The sequence below is a fragment of the Sus scrofa genome, chromosome 6 (assembly GCF_000003025.6).
Source record: "Sus scrofa isolate TJ Tabasco breed Duroc chromosome 6, Sscrofa11.1, whole genome shotgun sequence".
Taxonomy (NCBI): domain Eukaryota; kingdom Metazoa; phylum Chordata; class Mammalia; order Artiodactyla; family Suidae; genus Sus; species Sus scrofa.
In genome coordinates, this window is record NC_010448.4 from 36283590 (window position 1) to 36301243 (window position 17654).

General features: G+C 47.1%; 1 long non-coding RNA gene across 2 annotated transcripts; it reads right to left on the reverse strand.

Annotated features, from left to right (window-relative positions):
• Positions 11091-17316, reverse strand: LOC106507585. Of its 2 annotated transcripts, none has more exons than XR_001303659.2 (2): positions 17045-17316; positions 11091-11351 (listed from the first exon to the last, which is right to left on the reverse strand). It is a non-coding gene; the product is annotated as an uncharacterized LOC106507585 (long non-coding RNA). The 2 variants fall into 2 exon arrangements; XR_001303660.2 differs by having other exon boundaries at positions 11091-11346; positions 17045-17315.

Sequence of the window (17654 nt, forward strand, 5' to 3'; positions counted from 1 at the left end):
GCAAGGCCAGGGATCAAACCCACATCCTCAGGGATCTTGGTTGGGTTCGTTAACCACTGAGCCATAAAGGGAACTCCTAAAATGAAATTGATATCACTACCATAAATGCAAATACTTTAGAGTGTGCCATGAGTCAATCAGGCAAAGATAAAACTGATAATAAAAAAATGTTATTGGTAATTATCGTGTTTCTAGTTGTAAGCTTTTCTTTTCCTCCTAGAGAAGTTCCTGTTAGTATTTGTTGTAAAGCTGGTTTGGTGGTGCTGAATCCTCTTAGCTTTTGCTTATACAAATATACAATGTAACATTACTCAGCCATAAAAAAGAATAAAATAATGCCATTTTCAGGAACATGTATGGACCTAGAGATTATCCTACTGAGTAAAGTTAGTCAGATGGTGAAAAAACAAACATCATATGATATCGCATATGTGAAATCTAAATAAGGATGCAAATGAACTTATTATAGAATAGAAACGGACTCACAGACTTTGAAAAAAAACTTATGGTTACCGAAGGGGACAGGTGGGAGTGGGGATGGGGGGTTTGAGATTGTCATACGCCCACTGAGCAATATGGAATGACTGGCCAACGGGGACCTGCTGTGCAGCACAAGGAACTCTACCCAAGAGTCTGTGGTCCTCTATAGGTGAAAAGAATATGAAAAAAGAATGGGGAGTTCCCGTTGTGGCGCAGTGGTTAACGAATCCGACTAGGAACCATGAGGTTGCGGGTTCGGTCCCTGCCCTTGCTCAGTGGGTTAAGGATCCGGGGTTGCGGTAAGCTGTGGTGTAGGTTGCAGACGTGGCTCGGATCCCACGTTGCTGTGGCTCTGGTGTAGGCCGGTGGCTACAGCTCCGATTCGACCCCTAGCCTGGGAACCTCCACATGCCGTGGGAGCGGCCCAAGAAATAGCAAAAAGACAAAAAAAAAAAAAAAAAAAAAAAGAATGGATTGTGTGTATGTGTAACTGAATCACTTTTTTTGTACAACAGAAATTAACGCAGCATTGTAAGTCAACTATACTTCAATAAAACCTTTAAAAAGAAAAAAAAAACAAGAAAAAGTTATTAAATTCCAGCTAGATCCTGTTGTCTGCTATGTTAGATTCCTTTAGATTTGTGTATAAGTGCTTTATCGGGAGGGGTGCTTTTGGTGACGGTGGAGAGATACAGAAGGAAGCTACGCAAGGGTGTGGGTTCAGCTGAGGTCTGGCCTCAGCCCAGGAACTCTGAAACAGAAATGGCACCATGGCCTTGAACCACCTTGACGCATGATGCTGGGTCCTGTCTCCTGCATCCCTCAGTCATTGCTTGCAGACGGCCCCTGGGATGATGTTATCACTCTCACCTATTTCCAGGTGAGGCAATGTTCCGAGAGAAGGATGTAACCTGTTAGCAGCCAACACTCACAGCAGCTGGGAGGTGAGCTTCAACTGGGTCAAGGGGATCTGGGCAGGCCAGCATCATCTATGACACAGCCAGAGGCTTAGACCTGAGATCACTGTCTCTGCAAGTTGAGAAGAGAGATGAGCATGTGTCGCAGAGAGGTTAAAGATCTGTTAGCATCCCATAGAGGCTTTCTCCTTAAAAACGATCCAAAGATGGGAAAGAAGATTGAAAAGAGACCCGCTTTCTCACCCACAGATACGCTGTTTCCTGATGCCCCGTGGCGTCTGCTGGCCACCTTCCTCAGCTCTGGCACCTCACCCACACTTTGGGACACAGTGGGAAGGCTTTGCACGGGGTTTGCTTAATTCCCTGCTTCCTCAGGGCTTTGCTATTTCCTAGCTGTTTGGTCCAGCACGCTTGGCTTGTTGGAGATGGTGCCCATTATGCGCTCCCGGGTCTGTTCCCTGCCTTTCCGCTGTTCTCTGTATTACAGGAAGCTGCATTTCCTGGGCTTCTTAGCCAAGTGGCTTCCAGATAACTTTGCCCAATGGGAGGAACTGGTAGGAGACCAGCTAACAGGGGGAGGGGAAAAGACGGTCATTTCTCCCCTCTCGCTCCACCGTAGGTGGCACCTTAAGTCATGGTCATGTCCCCTCTAAGGCTCCAGCTCTCATAGGACAGCCCTCATGGGCTCCGACTCCTGCAGAACAGCCCTTAACTCCACGTGGCCAGCGCCCACAGGAGCCTTGCCTGGTCTAACTTCTGCCAGCCAAGCCCTGGCTCTGGCTGGGTAAGAGGTGCTTCCTGCTTTTGCCAAGCTGTGTTCTTCACTGGTCCCTATTTAGCTTCTCATCTCTCCCATTTTCTGTATAACCAATTCCTTGTGTCAAATTCCCTCTGTTGAAAGACCTGCAGTGGTTTCCAGACCCCGATACAGAGAAGCAGTGAGCTAACCACGTGTTTACAAAGGCACCAGTCAGAAGAAATCAATGAAATGTGAAAGTCACCCAAAGCTAAGGCTCCAGCCAGCTTCATCCATGTGAAGACCCAAACAGAATATAGAGGAAGGAGGAGGAGTAATCAAGAGATCACATGCCCCTAGAAATCCATAGTGTGTTAACAGTCCCGGCCTTGGAGTTCCCACTGTGGCTCAGCGGGTTAAGAACCTGACTAGTATCCATGAGGATGCAGGTTTGATCCCTGGCCTTACTCAGTGGGTTAAGGATCTGGTGTTGCCAAGAGTTGTGGTGTCGGTCACAGATGCGGCTTGCATCTGGCATTGCTGTGGCTGTGGTGTAGGCCAGCAGCTACAGCTTTGATTCAGCCCCTAGCCTGGGAACCTCCATATGCCGTAGGTGTGGCCTTAAAAAGATTAAAAAAAAAAAAAAAAAAACAGTCCCAGACTCGACCTTACTCTTCCCCTGCTTGCTTGGTAAGTGGGACTAACTCCTTTCTACTAGCTCTTCAAAAAAAAAAAAAGTGTGTTCTCCTCTGTCCAGTGGGACCTCTCCTTAATAGCCAGGATGTAAAGAAACAGAGAGAGAGATTACACAATGGAACTTACGTTAGAGCCATTAAAATAGGAGGTTTTATGTGACCTAATTCCCTCTCTTATTTTTGAGCTGTGCTGTTGAGAATCTGAAGGCTTGCACAGAGGTCCTACTTAAAAATATATTTTTTTTAGGGCTGTATCTGTGGCATATGAGAGTTCCCAGGCAAGGAATGGAATCAGATCTGCAGCTGCAGGCCTACGTCACAGCCACAGCTACACCAGATCTGAGCTGCATCTGCGACCTATGCCACAGCTTGGGGGCAACGCCAGATCCCTAACCCACTGAGCAAGGCCAGGGATTGAACTCATACCCTCATGCACACTGCATCAGGTTCTTAACCTACTGAGCCACAACGGGAACTCCTCACAGTTCCCACTTTCAATTGCAGGTGGAAATACCTTCCAGGTGGGAGAGTTAAGGAGGAGGGCGCTCCATCTGAGGAGGGCAAGGCCAAGGTCAGACTCCAACACTTTGCCTAGGACCCTGCTGTCAGTTTCTCCTTGGAAGTGGCCGTGATTAGAGAGAGGGTCAGAAAGGAGCTCCAGGGTGGGTGAGCCAAGGAGCAGAGTGGCCTGATGCTGAAGCAGCCACATGTGCCGGCGACATTCCTTTCCTGTGGGCATCTTAAGATTTCCTGAGGCCCCCTTGCTGGAAGGGATTCTCTCCAAGACAGGGGCCCACAAGGGCTTCCAGAAAGCAGGACCTACTCCAATCCCACAGAACCTTCTCACCTGTGACATATTATGTCTTTAAAAAGAAAAAAAAAAGTCACTCTGTAGGTTTGTCGCTCTTTATGGATTGTCCCCATGATTTGGGCAAAGACAACAACCGCAGATTCAGAATCCTGCAGGCAGCCCTTGCTCCCTGGGTCCTGGTTTTCCAAAGGGTATGGCTGATCCCACAAGTGATGACAGGGGCTCTCCCAACGGGGCAGCTGTGCTATTGCTCCAAGGAGGACTTACCAAACAGCAAAATGGGGACAACAGGTCCAGGAGCATTTTAAGGCAACATAAAAACGAGTGACTAAAGCTGGGTTTCCATCCTCTTTTTATTTTTGGAAGCATTCAGTGAATACTTAGTGTGTCAGGCACCAGGCTAGGCCCATTCCCTGCCTGAGCACAAGTGATCTCCACAGCAGCCCCAGGGGTCAGCTGTTCCTCGCTGATGAGGAAAAGTAAGGACGTAAGTAAGGGAGGTAAAGGAACAGGCCAAGGTCACACAGCTGCCTGTGACTTATTTTGCAAGAGCGGTGTTTAGACTCTGCAAGCCAGGAGGCAAAATAAATACCTACTAAGGCAAAGGTCAGCTGCCTTAGAGGCAGAGGGGAGGGTCCCAGGTTGGAGATGGTAGAATTGTGCAAATGTGAAAGTTAGGCCAAGGGAGTTCCCTGGTGGTATAGTGGTAAGGAATTTGACTGCTGCAGCCTGGGTTCCATTCCTGGGCTGGAAACTGAGATTCCACAGAAAGCCACTGCATGTGGTGCCAAAAAAAAAAAAAAAAAAAAAAAAGGGAGGAAGGAAGGAAGAAAGAAAGGAAAGAGAGAGAAAACAAGCAAGCTAGGCCAAGGAATCCTGTTGTGGCTCAGCAGGTTACAAACCTGACGAGTATCCATAAGGATGTGGGTTTGATCCCTCGCCTCGCTCAATGGGTTAAGGATCTGGCATGACCATGAGCTGCAGTGTAGGTTACAGATGGGCCTCAGATCCCATGTTGCTGTGGCTGTGGTGTAAGCTGGCAGCTGCAGCTCTGAGTCAACCCCTAGCCTGGAAACTTCCATATGCCATGGGTGCAGCTGGGAAAAAAGAAAAAAGAAAAGAGAGTTAGGCTGAGCAGTGGGGAAAGGAGGAACCAAATGGATACAAGTCTCTGAAACAGATGATCCGTGTATTTGGAAGCAAGAACAGTGTCCTCATGTCACCTGGACCTTTGCCCTGAAGGCTTTGCCCAGAGTTTATCTTCACTGCAACTTTGTTCCAGGAAGCTTTATATCTTGTTCACTATAGACGTGACAGAGCAGCTGCTATGGCCTGGGGTCTTCAGAATGCTGTGGAGGACACAGATATCAAGGAGATAGGACCCCTGCCCTGGAGAAGCGCACAGGATAAAGAGAAGAGGGACACGCATCCAGGTAGAAATGACCAGCAGGTGTCTGATAAAGGAGTGAGCAAACAGTGCGAGACACAGCAAAGAGGGGAATCTCGGAGGACTTCTCAGAGGAAGGGGTCTTTGCCAAAGACCCAGATGGACTGGGCTTACAATTGGTAGATTGAGAGGGAAGGCTAGCTCAGGCTGAGGAAGTAGCCTGAATACAAAGGCGCAGAGGAGAAAAGGCCAGGATGGGTGGTTAGCTAGCTATGGCTGGAGGGTGAGCTGTCGTGCCTGGTGTAGGGACCATGAGCCTGGAAAGGTCACGTGGGCCCAGTGATGAAAAGCCTTGACTGGGAGTTCCTGTGGTGGCTCAGGGGTTAAGGAACCCGACTAGGATCCATGAGGATGTGGGTTCAATCCCTGGCCTCACTCAGTGGATGAAGGAGCTGGAGGTGCCGTGAGCTGTGGTATAGGCCGGCAGCGGTAGCTCCAATTCGACCCCGAACCTGGGAACTTCCATATGCCGTGGGTGTGGCCCTAAAAAGCCAAAAAATGAAAAGGAAAAAAGAAAAGCCTTGACTACTTCCTTCTACGTAATTGTCCCCAAACTTCAGAACGTGGCTTCGGGGTGGGGATCCGCCTCCCCATGTTTTCGCACAGAGAAACCAGGGATTGCAGCAAATTCTGACTCCACCTTCCTTCCTCCCCCACCATCAGCAAGAGGTCCTCCTTGGAGGCCCCTCTGTTCCTTGAGGGTGACCTAGTGCATCCTCAAGATACTGGTGACAACATATTAAGGTGCCATTTCCCCCAGGGACGTGCTCCCGGAAGTGTGGTGACGTGGGCGGGACACTGGACTGGGAGATGGGACACGTGGGTTCTAGTCTGGACCCCCTCACCAACTGGGGGACATTGTGCAAGTCACTTCCTCGCTCTGGGTCTTGCTTTCCTCATCTCCAAGGTGAGGCCCTGAACTCAAGGTCTGCCTACTCCTTGACCCTGTGAGTGGTGAAATGGGGCTCGGAGACAAGCTCAGGTCCCTGACTGCCAGTGAGGGAGAAAAACAAGTGAAATGAAAGGTGCGGGGGTGGGGGGGGCCCCGGCGACACGCTGCTCTGGCAACAGACAGCCTCAAAGTCAGCTCGAAGTGGGAAGCAGGGCCTCACAAAAGAACGGCAGCCTGAACACCCCTGAGAGGGAACATCCCTGTGATGTTCTGCCAGGTGGATTGGACCAGAAAGGGCTTTCCAGGCAGCAGGAGCTGTGTGGACCAAAGCAGGGAGGGAGAGCAGTTCCTGCTTGGCTCAGCAGGTAAAGCATCTGGTGTTGTCACTGCTGTGGCTCTGGTTACCGCTGTGGCACAGGTTCAATCCCTGACCAGGGAACATCTGCGTGCCACACACGCAGTTTAAAAAAACAAAAAAAAAAGGCGCGCGCGCGCGCGCGCACACACACACACACACACACACACACACACGCAGGGAGGGAGGCAATGGCAAGTGTAGAGGTGGAAAGAGAATGGCTGGAAGGGGAAGTGTGGTTGCAGGGGCTGCCTGCTGGAACAACTGGTGGCCAGCTGATTGCAGCATGGGTAGATGCCTGAACAGGCATGGGCCTCCCCTGTGGCCCTCCCTCCCCGTATGTGATAAGGGAGGGGTGAATTACTACAAACTGCTTCCTACTTGGTGGCTGGGGATGGAAAAGTGGGTGGGCATCCTTCTGAGCAGGCATCCCTGGGTGCAGCGTTAGGGAAACAGGATACAGGCTCCCTGGAGCTGCAGCCTGGATACACACAGCACTAAACCATTACCTGAGACAAAAAGAATGAATGATTCAGGCAGCGTGCATTCAAGGCTGAGGGCTCTCTCCCAGGGCCCTCTCCTCTGGGCCAGGCATTCCATAGCCTTTGATAAATGCTTGAACTTTTTTATATACACCCCATCCCCCACCCCCAATAAGACTGAGCTTTATGAGCGTAAAGACAGTATCTTTGCCATCTTTGTCGTCCCCTCAAGTTTTGGCTCCCTACTTTAGAGTTACCCAGAACAGATTCCACCTCTGGCTGAGCTCTTCATCCTGCTCTTCGACCTTTTCATTTGTTTTTTCTGCTTTGCTTTTGCGGGCCTCACCTGCAGCATAGGGAAGCTCCCTGACTAGGGGTCAAAGTGGAGCTACAGCTGCCTGCCAAGCCGACACCACAGCCACAGCAACGCAGGATCTGAGCCACATCTGCGACCTACACCACAGCTCATGGCAACACCGGATTCTTTACCCACTGAGTGAGGCCAGGGATCGAACCTGTACTCTCCTAGATATTAGGCTCATTCCCGCTGAGCCACAGTGAGAACTTCCTCGCTACCTTGTTATAGTCACTCAGCCTTTCTGACTGGAGACAGGGATGATCACACGAGGTCACACATGTTATTGAGGAAGGGGTTTGATTAGATGGATTCTCGAGGCTGCACCTGCAAAGCAGCTCCCACTCCCTGGGCCCGCTGTGGACGCAGCCATGGTGACTCTTGTTGTGACCTTGAGTGGAGCAGGGAAGCCCTTGCCCTCTCTGGCCTTCTAGTCTCTTAGCCTGTAAACGAAGGTGCTCAACTAGTTCTCTTGGCTTCTCCTTGAAAATCTCGGTGACCAGTGCTTCCTGCAGGAGGAGTCTCCTTGCTACGGGCTTTCCAGGAAACGCCCCTGCCCTGAGATAAAGGCATCCGTGTGGTCCTCAGTTCTGCAACTCTAAGACTTAGAGGAGAAGTTCGTGGATCCTTCCATGGATGAACCTCGGGTGACCCAGGAGCCTCCTAAATTGGATGCAGAAGTCTGTGAGAGTCTATTTTCTGGGAAGAAGATCTATATATTTTTTAATAACTTTTTTTTGGCCATGCCAAAGTTCCTGGGCCAGGGGTTGAATCCAGGCCACAGCAGCAACCCAAACTGCTGAAGTGACAACACTTTGTCCTTAACCTGCTGTGCCACAGGAAGACTACCTATAACACTTTTTCTTTTTCTTTTTTTTTTTTTTTCTTTTGGTCTTTCTAGGGCCACACCCGCAGCCTATGGAGGGTCCCAGGCTAGAGGTCGAATCGGAGCTGTCGCTGCCGGCCTACGCCAGAGCCACAGCAATGCAGGATCCAAGCCACATCTGCAAACTACACCACAGCTCACAGCAACACTGGATTCTTAACCCACTGAGCGAGGCCAGGAATCAAACTTGCATCCTCATGGATACTAGTCAGATTCATTTCCGCTGAGCCCCAACAGGAACTCCCCCATAGCATTTTTTTTTTTTTTTTTTTTTTTTGTCTTTTTGCTATTTCTTTGGGCCGCTCCTGCGGCACATGGAGGTTCCCAGGCTAGGGGTCGAGTCGGAGCTGTAGCCCCCGGCCTACGCCAGAGCCGCAGCAACTCGGGATCCGAGCCTCGTCTAAAACCTACACCACAGCTCACAGCAACACCGGATCGTCAACCCACTGAGCAAGGGCAGGGACCGAACCCGCAACCTCATGGTTCCTAGTTGGATTCGCTAACCACTGCGCCACGACGGGAACTCCCCATAGCATATTTTTAACTGATGTATAGTTGATTTACAATATTGCATTAGCAAGCAAAGCAATTCAGTAATACATACAAATATATATAGATTCTCTCTCAGGTTCTTTTCTATTATAGGTTATTACAAGATAATGAATATAATTCCCTGTGCTAAAGAGTAGGCCCTTATTGGGTTTTTTGGGTTTTTTTTTTTTTTTTTTTGGCCTTTTTTTAGGGCCAAACCCTAGGCATGTGGAGGTTACCAGGCTAAGGGTTGGATTGCAGCTGTAGCTGCCAGCCTATGCCACAGCCACAGCAACGCCAGATCGGAGCTGCATCTGTGATGTAAGCCAGAGCTCACAGCAACGCCGGATCTGATTGGGGCCGGGGCCGGAACCCGAAACCTCATGGTTCATAGTCAGATTCGTTTCCACTGCGCCACGATGGGAACTCTGGGCTTTGTTCTTTATGTATTTTATATACGGTAGTGTAGATCCGTCAATGCCATACCCCTAATTTATACCTCCCCCCACTTTCCCCTTTGGTAACCATAATTTTGTTTTCTATGTCTGTGAGTCCGTTTTGTTTTGTAAATAAATTCATTAGTATTATTTTTTAGAGTCCACATATAAGTGATATCATATAATAATTATCTTCGTCCGACTTACCTCACTTAGTGTAATTTTTAGGTTCATCCATGTTGCTGCAAATGGCATCATTTCATTATTTTTATGGCTGAGTAATATTCCATTGTATATATACCTCATTGTCTTTATCCAATCCTCTGTTGATGGATATTTAGGTCGCTTCCATATCTTGGCTATTGTAAACAGTGTGGCTCTGAACATTGGGGTGCATGTATCTTTTCAAATGAGAGTTTTCGTCTTTGTCAGATGTTGGATCATACAATAACTCTATTTTCAGTTTTCTAAGGAACTGCCATACTGTCCTGCAGAGTGGCTGCACCAGTTTACATTCCCACTAATAGGGTAGGAGAGTTCCTAAGAAGGTTCACATGAATTGCCATTTTAATTCCCAGTATCAGACCACTATCCTCAAAGGTCCTTGGGAGTTTGGAGTGAGTCTCCAATGTCCACCCAGTACAGTGTGGATGGTTTTGGAGTGAAATCAATGAATAAATATTTGTGAATTGATATTATCCTCTTTGTTCAGGATATGTAACAGATCTGATTATGTTCAATTCCATGGCAACCACTCCCCCAAATTCTCTAGTTTTATGCAAATTCACAGACTCCTCCATATTTTCCACACCCAGAGCTCCCTTTCCTAGAGCCGATGGGTATAAACTGCGTTTTAAAAAATAAAGTAGGAGTTTCCATCATGGCTCAGTGGTTTAACAAACCTGACTAGTATCCATGAGGATGCAGGTTCGATCCCTGGCCTTGCTCAGTGGGTTAAGGATCTGATGTTGCCTTGAGTTTTGGTGTAGGTTGCAGACGTGGCTCTGATCCCTCCTTGCTGTGACTGTGGTGTAGGCTGGAGGCTACAGCTCCGATTCGATCCCTAGCCTGGGAACCTCCATATGCCGTGGGTGTGGCCCTAAAAAAAAAAGACAAAAAAATAAAGTAGATTAATATTAATTTTGCTTGAGGCATCCTTGAGAATCTCCCAGCACCCTTAAAATTTGTTGATGTTTTCCTCAAGTGCAAAAACTCCAGGATTTGGAAATACCATCTCCAATCCAGGAAATAAAGATTAAGAAAAAAGGCCTTTGAGGGAGTTCCCGTTGTGGTGCAGTTGTAATGAACCCAACTAGTATCCATGAGGATTCGGGTTCACTCCCTGGCCTTGCTCAGTGGGTTAAGGATCCAGGGTGTGCCGTGGGCTGTGGTGTAATTCTCAGATGTGGCTTGGATCCTACATGGCTGTGGCTGTGGTGTAGGCCAGCAGCTGCAGCCCTGATTCAACCCGAGCCTAAGAACTTCTATATGCTGTGGGTGTGGCCCTGAAAAAGCAAAAAAAGAAAAAAGATAAATAAAGAAAAGAAGAAAAACGGCCTTTGATACACTGTGTCCTAAGAACTTTTCAAAGCCAAAGGGTCCTTTAGACCCATGATGAGTCTTGGTGACATTGTTTGGTAGCAAAGAGCAAAGAGTTACCCAGCCTGAAATAGCAACAGTCCCTTCTCAGCTCCCTTTCCGACCTCATAGATTGTATCATGCAATTTAACACTTGCATTGTTTTCAGGCTTTATAGTATTAAAATAACAGGTCCGGATTTCCCATCATGCCTCAGTGGTTAACGAATCCGACTAGGAACCATGAGGTTTCGGGTTCAATCCCTGACTTTGCTCAGTGGGTTAAGGATCTGGCGTTGCCATGAGCTGTGGTGTAGGTTGCAGACTTGGCTTGGATACCGAGTTGCTGTGGCTGTGGCGTAGGCTGGTGGCTATGGCTCCGATTAGACCCCTAGCCTGGGAACCTCCACATGCCCTGGGAGCGGACCTAGAAAAGGCAAAAAGACTAAAATAAAATAAAATAAAATAAAATAACAGGTGACAGCAGTCTTCCATCACAGAAGCAATCTCTTTATCACGGGTGATTACAAGTCTTCAGGTAGTTAATTCTATCTTTGAAGATATCTGTTAACTCGCACGGTAGTTCCATCCTTGCTTTTCTTTGGTCCATTGGTTGTCTTTGTAAATTGAAATAGTCTTTTCCATCATCCTGAGATACTCCCGAACTTCTCTCTCACTTTGTAAGATGAAGACAGCAGAACTCTTCATCCGTCCCCCCTCCGCCTTTCACACGTCATGTTGTCAGCTACACTTAACAAAAAACAAAACAAAAATCCCTTTTCCTTTAGTCAATCGTAAAGAAAAGTGCACATACAAGAGTACATACAGCCTGATGGCTTTTTCCTAAAGGAAATACATCTGTCTAACCCAGACAGACACATCCAAATCAAGAAACAGGACAGTTTTGTCCCCCAGAAATAGCCCTTGTGGGGCCAGAAGTTTTAAAGATGCCCCAAACTGAACCAATTGTAATACATGTTGTAAAAACCAATGTATATCCATCAGCATTTGTAGGCACTATGAGGCATGGGAGAATATAAAGAAGTTATGAGGGGAGTTCCCGTTGTGGCTCAGTGGTTAACGAACCCGACTAGGAACCATGAGGTTGCGGGTTCCATCCCTGGCCTTGCTCAGTGGGTTAAGGATCCTGCGTTTCCATGAGCTGTGGTGTAGGTCTCAGATCCTGCGTGGCTGTGGCTGTGGCTGTGGCTATGACCAGCAGCTGCAGCTCCAATTTGACCCCTAGCCTGGGAATGGCCATGTGCCGTGTGTGTGGCCCTAAAAAAAAGACAAAGTGATTTAGTTATACATGTATACACATCTATTGTCTTTCAGATGCTTTCTCCACATAGGTTATCCCAGAATATTGATTAGAGTTCCCTGCGCTATACAGCAAGGCCCTGTTGTTTTCTCTCTTTTAAACTTTTGGGACTTTCTGTTTCTTTGCTATTCTGACATTTCACTAATATGTCTTTTTATTCATTGTGGGCTCTTTCAGTCTAAAAATCCGAATCCTGATTCAACTCAGAGAAATTCTCTTCTTTCTTCCTTATTATTTCTTTCTATTACTTCCTGCTTTTCTTGTTTTCTCCTTTCTCTTGAATTCTTATCGTTTCTCTCATAGTTTAACATTCTGCCAAACTTTACTTTCCATCCCTTAATAATTTATTTTAGTGACTTTGCTTTCCATCCTTTAATAATTTATTTTATTTTGGCAGTAATTTTTTTAACCCTTAGAAGCGTCTCTTTCTCTCTTTTTTTTTCCCTGCCTGCAACATGCAGAAGTTCCTGGGGCCAAGATAGAACCCATGCCACAGTAGCAACCCAAGCCATAGCAGTGACAATGCTGGATCCTCCACCCACTGAGCCACCAGGAAACTCCTTAAAATGTCTTCTTATTCTCCAGTTGCTCCCCTTCATATCATCCTTTTCTTGTTGAATCTCTCTGAGTGTATTCATTAGGTGGTTTAAAAACAGAATTTGAGGAGTTCCCGTCGTGGCGCAGTGGTTAACAAATCCGACTAGAACCATGAGGTTTCGGGTTCGATCCCTGCCCTTGTTCAGTGGGTTAACGATTTGGCGTTGCTGTGAGCTGTGGTGTAGGTCGCAGATGCGGCTCGGATCCCGCGTTGCTGTGGCTCTGGTGTAGGCTGGCAGCTACAGCTCCGATTCAACCCCTAGCCTGGGAACCTCCATATGCTGCGGGAGCGGCCCAAGAAATGGCAAAAGACAAAAAAAAGAAACAAAACAGAATTTGAGTTCCTATTGTGGCTCATCGGGAGGATACGGGTTCAATCCCTGGCCCTTCTCACTGGGTTAAGGATCTGGCATTGCCATGTAGGTCACAGACGCAGCTTGGATCTGGCGTTGCCGTAGCTGTGGCTGTGGCTGGCAGGTGCAGTTCTGATTTGACCCCCTAGCCTGGGAATGTCCATGTGTTATGGGTGCATCCCTAAAAAGCAAAAAAAGAAAAAAGAAAAAGAAAAGAAGGAAATCTGGAAATAGACAGTCCAGGACTAGCATGACAGCTTAGCAAGGGCTTTGAGCAGCCAGACATTTTCATCTTTGCTCTTTGCCCTCTTTAACAATCTGACTTTGCATCATCAGGACTGCAAGAGCGTCCACAGCTCCAGGCATCACATGCACATTCAGAGCAGGCAGAGCGGGAAGGGGCTGGCACGGGCCAGATCTGTCCCGAGTCTATCAGAGAAGCAGAGCTGTGCCGAAGCTCCCTTTGCCTTGTATCTTTTTCGCCAGATCTGGGTCACAGGCCACAGCCACAAGCACAAGGGGCAGGGGAAACAGGTTGTTGGACAACAGCTTTGGTTGTCGTGCATTGGTGCTTAGGATGGACACATGCACAACCCCAAATGAAATCTGGGTTCTGTGAGGGAGGAAGAAGCAAAGAATAGTTTGGGGGTAGATAACTCACTGTGTCCACCCCAGATGCCAGGGAACATGCCCTCCTCCTCAGAGGCTCACACACCTCCCCTCACACCTGCCCAAGAGGACTGGGGTGGCTGTCCTGTCTGCTCCACAACCCGGGGCACACCTTGGTGTTGGCATTAATGACCTGGTTTGGAAACTGCTTAGTGTCTGTCTTCTCTTGGGACCTCGAGCTCCATGCAGGAGGAATTGTGCCATGATCATCTTGGGCCCCCCGGAGCTTGGCAAAGAGCCTGACACAGAATAGGTCCTTTGTTACCTATTGATGGAAGAAGGAAGGAAGGGACAGAGGGAAAGAAGGGAGAAGGAATGGGAACAGGAAAAGGGAAGCGAGGCCATACCTGGGATCCTTTGGAATCTTCTTCTGGCTCCTGAGAATCATGTCTATGGATTTGGGATTTTGGAGTTTTTACCATAGTATGGTCTAAGCTAAACTTCACAAGTTCCCATGAAGATGCAGGTTCAGTCCTTGGCCTCGCTCAGAGGGTTAAGGATTCCGGGTTGCTGCAAGCTGTTGGCATAGGTTGCAGATGCAGAGCTTGGATCTGGCGTGGTGTAGGCCTTGGCTGAAGTTCTGATTCTACCCTTAGCCTCGGAACTTCCATATGCTTCACGTGCAGCCCTAAAATGAAAATAAATAAACAAATAAATGAACTGAACTTCCAAGTACCCTGAACTGCACAGAGAAAACATGGCTTCCTCAGTTTTCCAGGGTCTGATGCATCCGTGCCCCGCAGAGAGGTGGGACTGGGCAAGGAGAGCAGTGTCTAGTCTTGTCCAAAGGAGTCCAAATCCGTAATCCCACAGCTCTCTTGAGGCACATCCCTTCCTCCTCCCAGGCTGGTGCCTTGGTTGAAAGGGTCACTGAGTCCTGGGCATGACAGAAGGGTCCCTCTGACCTAAGCAGTGCACAGTGGGTGGTCACGGTCTCTGGAGCTGAGTATCTGCTCTGCCCTACCCTCTGGGACTGGTGACCCCTGAAGGGTGCCGGTCCCTCTTGTCTCCACCCCTGGGGTTCAGCATCTTCAGACACAGGTCTCTGATGGACCCCAGGCTCGCCCAGTCTCTCTCTGCCTCCAATCCCAGGCTCTCCCAGGCTCTCTGTGTCTCTTCCCTGTAATGTGGGTTCCTGAATGCCACACCTTGGAGAGCCAGATGTCCTGCCAGAGACTAGTTGTTATAGCCACCTTTGGTGCCACATCCTCACCATCACTCCCACACCGTCATGTTCAAATGGTGCCAAACTAGAGGAGAGCATCTCAGGGCTGATGCCCCCTAGACTCTGTCCAAGAGAGCAGATCCTTAGCCCTTGTGTTTGGAGGCTCCCCATCCCCAGCTGGATGGGCTGAGGTCCCCACCTCCTCTCCTGAGGGATAACCCAAACGGGCAGGGCTCAGGGAGGACCCAACATTCTCATCCTGCCTCAAGGGCCCTTCTTCTCAGAACCCTTTGAGGAGGAAAGAACAGGCTTTTCACCTCCTCCCCATCTGACTGGGGCTCTCACCAGGTCCTACTCTCCTTTCCAACTGCAGTTTCATAGCTTAACTCCAACTGCACACAGCATCTCTGCAGGAAGAGAAACCTGCCCCTCAATATGGTAATACAAATAGTATTGCAAAAATGTCATACTGGAACCACATATACCCAAATAAACTTGCAAAGAAGAAATATCTAGAGTTCCCTGATGGCCAAGGGGGTTAAGGGTCTGGGTATTGTCTCTGCTATGGCACTGATTCCAACCTTGGCCAGGGCATTTTGGAGTGCCATGAGCTTGGCCAAAAACAAAACAAAATGCACACACAAACAAAGAAATGTCTATTGTAAAGGTGCAGGATCTCACATGGCAGAGAGTGAAGCAGAAACCGAAGAATAGACTGCTTCGTAATCCCCTAGAGTAATACAGCATTTCTCAGTCTTAAATATAGATTCTCAAGGGAGAAGCTGATTGCCCAGCGTAGGTCCTGACCAGGGGCATGGGATCACAGGGCACACACATGGCTTCTACAGGGCCACCTATGTAGGAGAGGACACTGCGGGGGCAGTTTTTGTAAAAGGAGCAAAGGTTTATGGGCTACACAGACATGTGTCAAATCGTCCACTTTGGTAGAGACCCAAATACCTGGCAAAAATGAACTTAGAGAGCTTCTCAGAGGAAATAACAGACATACCTCATTAAATAATAAAAAAAAAAAAAGTCAGAGTTCCTGGTGTAGCACCTTGTGTTAAGGATCCAGTATTGTCTCTGCAGAGGCTCCAGTCATTGCTGAGGTATGGGTTTAATCCCTGACCCAGTACAGTGGGTTAAGGATCTGGAGTGACCATAGCTGTGACCCAGGTTGCAGATGTAGCTCAGATTCGATCCCTGGCCCAGGAAATTCCATATGCTGCAAATGTGACAAATAAATAAATAATAAACAACAGAATTGTCCAAGAAAAATAAATACTGTTTTAGCCAATATTAAGTGTAATTATGTGGCTTTCCAAATATTTTCTTTATAGAAGAAAGATAGTCACCCGACCAGCCACTTCTACAATGTTAATTCTTTTGTGAGACATTTATATGTCCTTCCACTCTTACATAAAAGTCACATTGTAGCAATGAATTCTTAGATATTGCACCAAAATCAAAAGAAAAAATAAATTGGGCTTCATTAAAATTTTAAAAAAATGTTGTGCCTCAAAGGACACTTTAAAGAAAGTGAAAAGACAACTACAGAATTGGAGAAAATCATACACAGATTTTGCAAATCGTGTATCTGATAAGGGTTTAATATCCCGAATATGTAATAAACTCTTAAAACTCATCAACAAAGGGACAAACAACCCAATTTAAAAATGGGCAAAGGGAGGTCCCATCTTGGCTCAGCGGTAACGAACCCGACTATTATCCATGAGAACGTTGGTTTGGCCCCTGGCCTCGCTCAGTGGATTAAGGATCTGGCATTGCCCTAAGCTGTGGTGTAGGTTGCAGATGCAGCTTGGATCCCATGTTTCTGTGGCTGTGGCATAGACAGCTCTGATTTGAACCCTAGCCCGCAGGCGTGGCCCTAAAAAGACAATAAAATAAAATAAAATAAAATAAAATAAAATAAAATAAAATAAAATAAAATAAAATAAAAATAAAGGACTTGAATAGATTTTAAGCGAAGAAGATATACAAATGGCCAAGAAGCACCCAAAAACACGCTCGACATTAGTCATCAGGCAACTGTAAATCAAAACCGCAAGGAGATACCGCTTCACATCCATAAGGGCAGCTATAATTATTTTTTTTTAACCTGAAAATAAAAGTTGGTGAGGATATAGAGACATTGGAGCCCTTGTACATTGCTGGTTGGGAAGGTAAAATGGTGCAGCTGCTGTGGAAAAGGATTTGGTGTTTCCTCGAAAAGTTAAACATAGAATGACCACCATGACCCAGCAATTCCATTCCTAGAAAAGAAAAGAAAGAAAAGGAAAGAAAGGGAAAGAAAAGAAGGACTCAAAGAGATACTTACATGCCAATGTTCACTACAGCATTACTCACAATAATCAAAAGGTAGAGACAGCCCATGTCCACCAACAGTTGAGTGGACATATAAATATGCTATATCCATACAGTAGAATATTATTTAGCTGTTTAAAAGGAATGTGTCCAAAATTCTGATTCATGCTACAATCTGGATGAACCTTGAAAACATTATGCTAAGTGAAATAAGCCAACACAAAAGGACAAATACTGCTAAATCACACTCATATGAAATGTCTAAAATTGTCAAATTCTTACAAAACAAAAATTAGACCAGAGGTGACCAACGGCTGAGAGGAGAAAAAAATGAGGGTTTTTCTTAAGGGCGATAGAGTTTCTGTTTGCAGTAACAGAAAAGGTTTTGGAAATAGACAGCAGTAATGGTCGCACAACATTGTGAATGTAATTAATGCCACCAAATTTGCTTTAAAATGGCTAAAATGAAAATATTTTGTTATACGTATTTTTATCAAGAAAAAAAAAAGTCATGAGGATGTTGGATTCGAATTCTCAGCTCTGTTGGCACAGAGCTTCGCCAAAACCCCAGATGTGGGGGCCAGGTCTGCTGAAATTTCTGTACCGTTTGCTCTGTTTGCTTC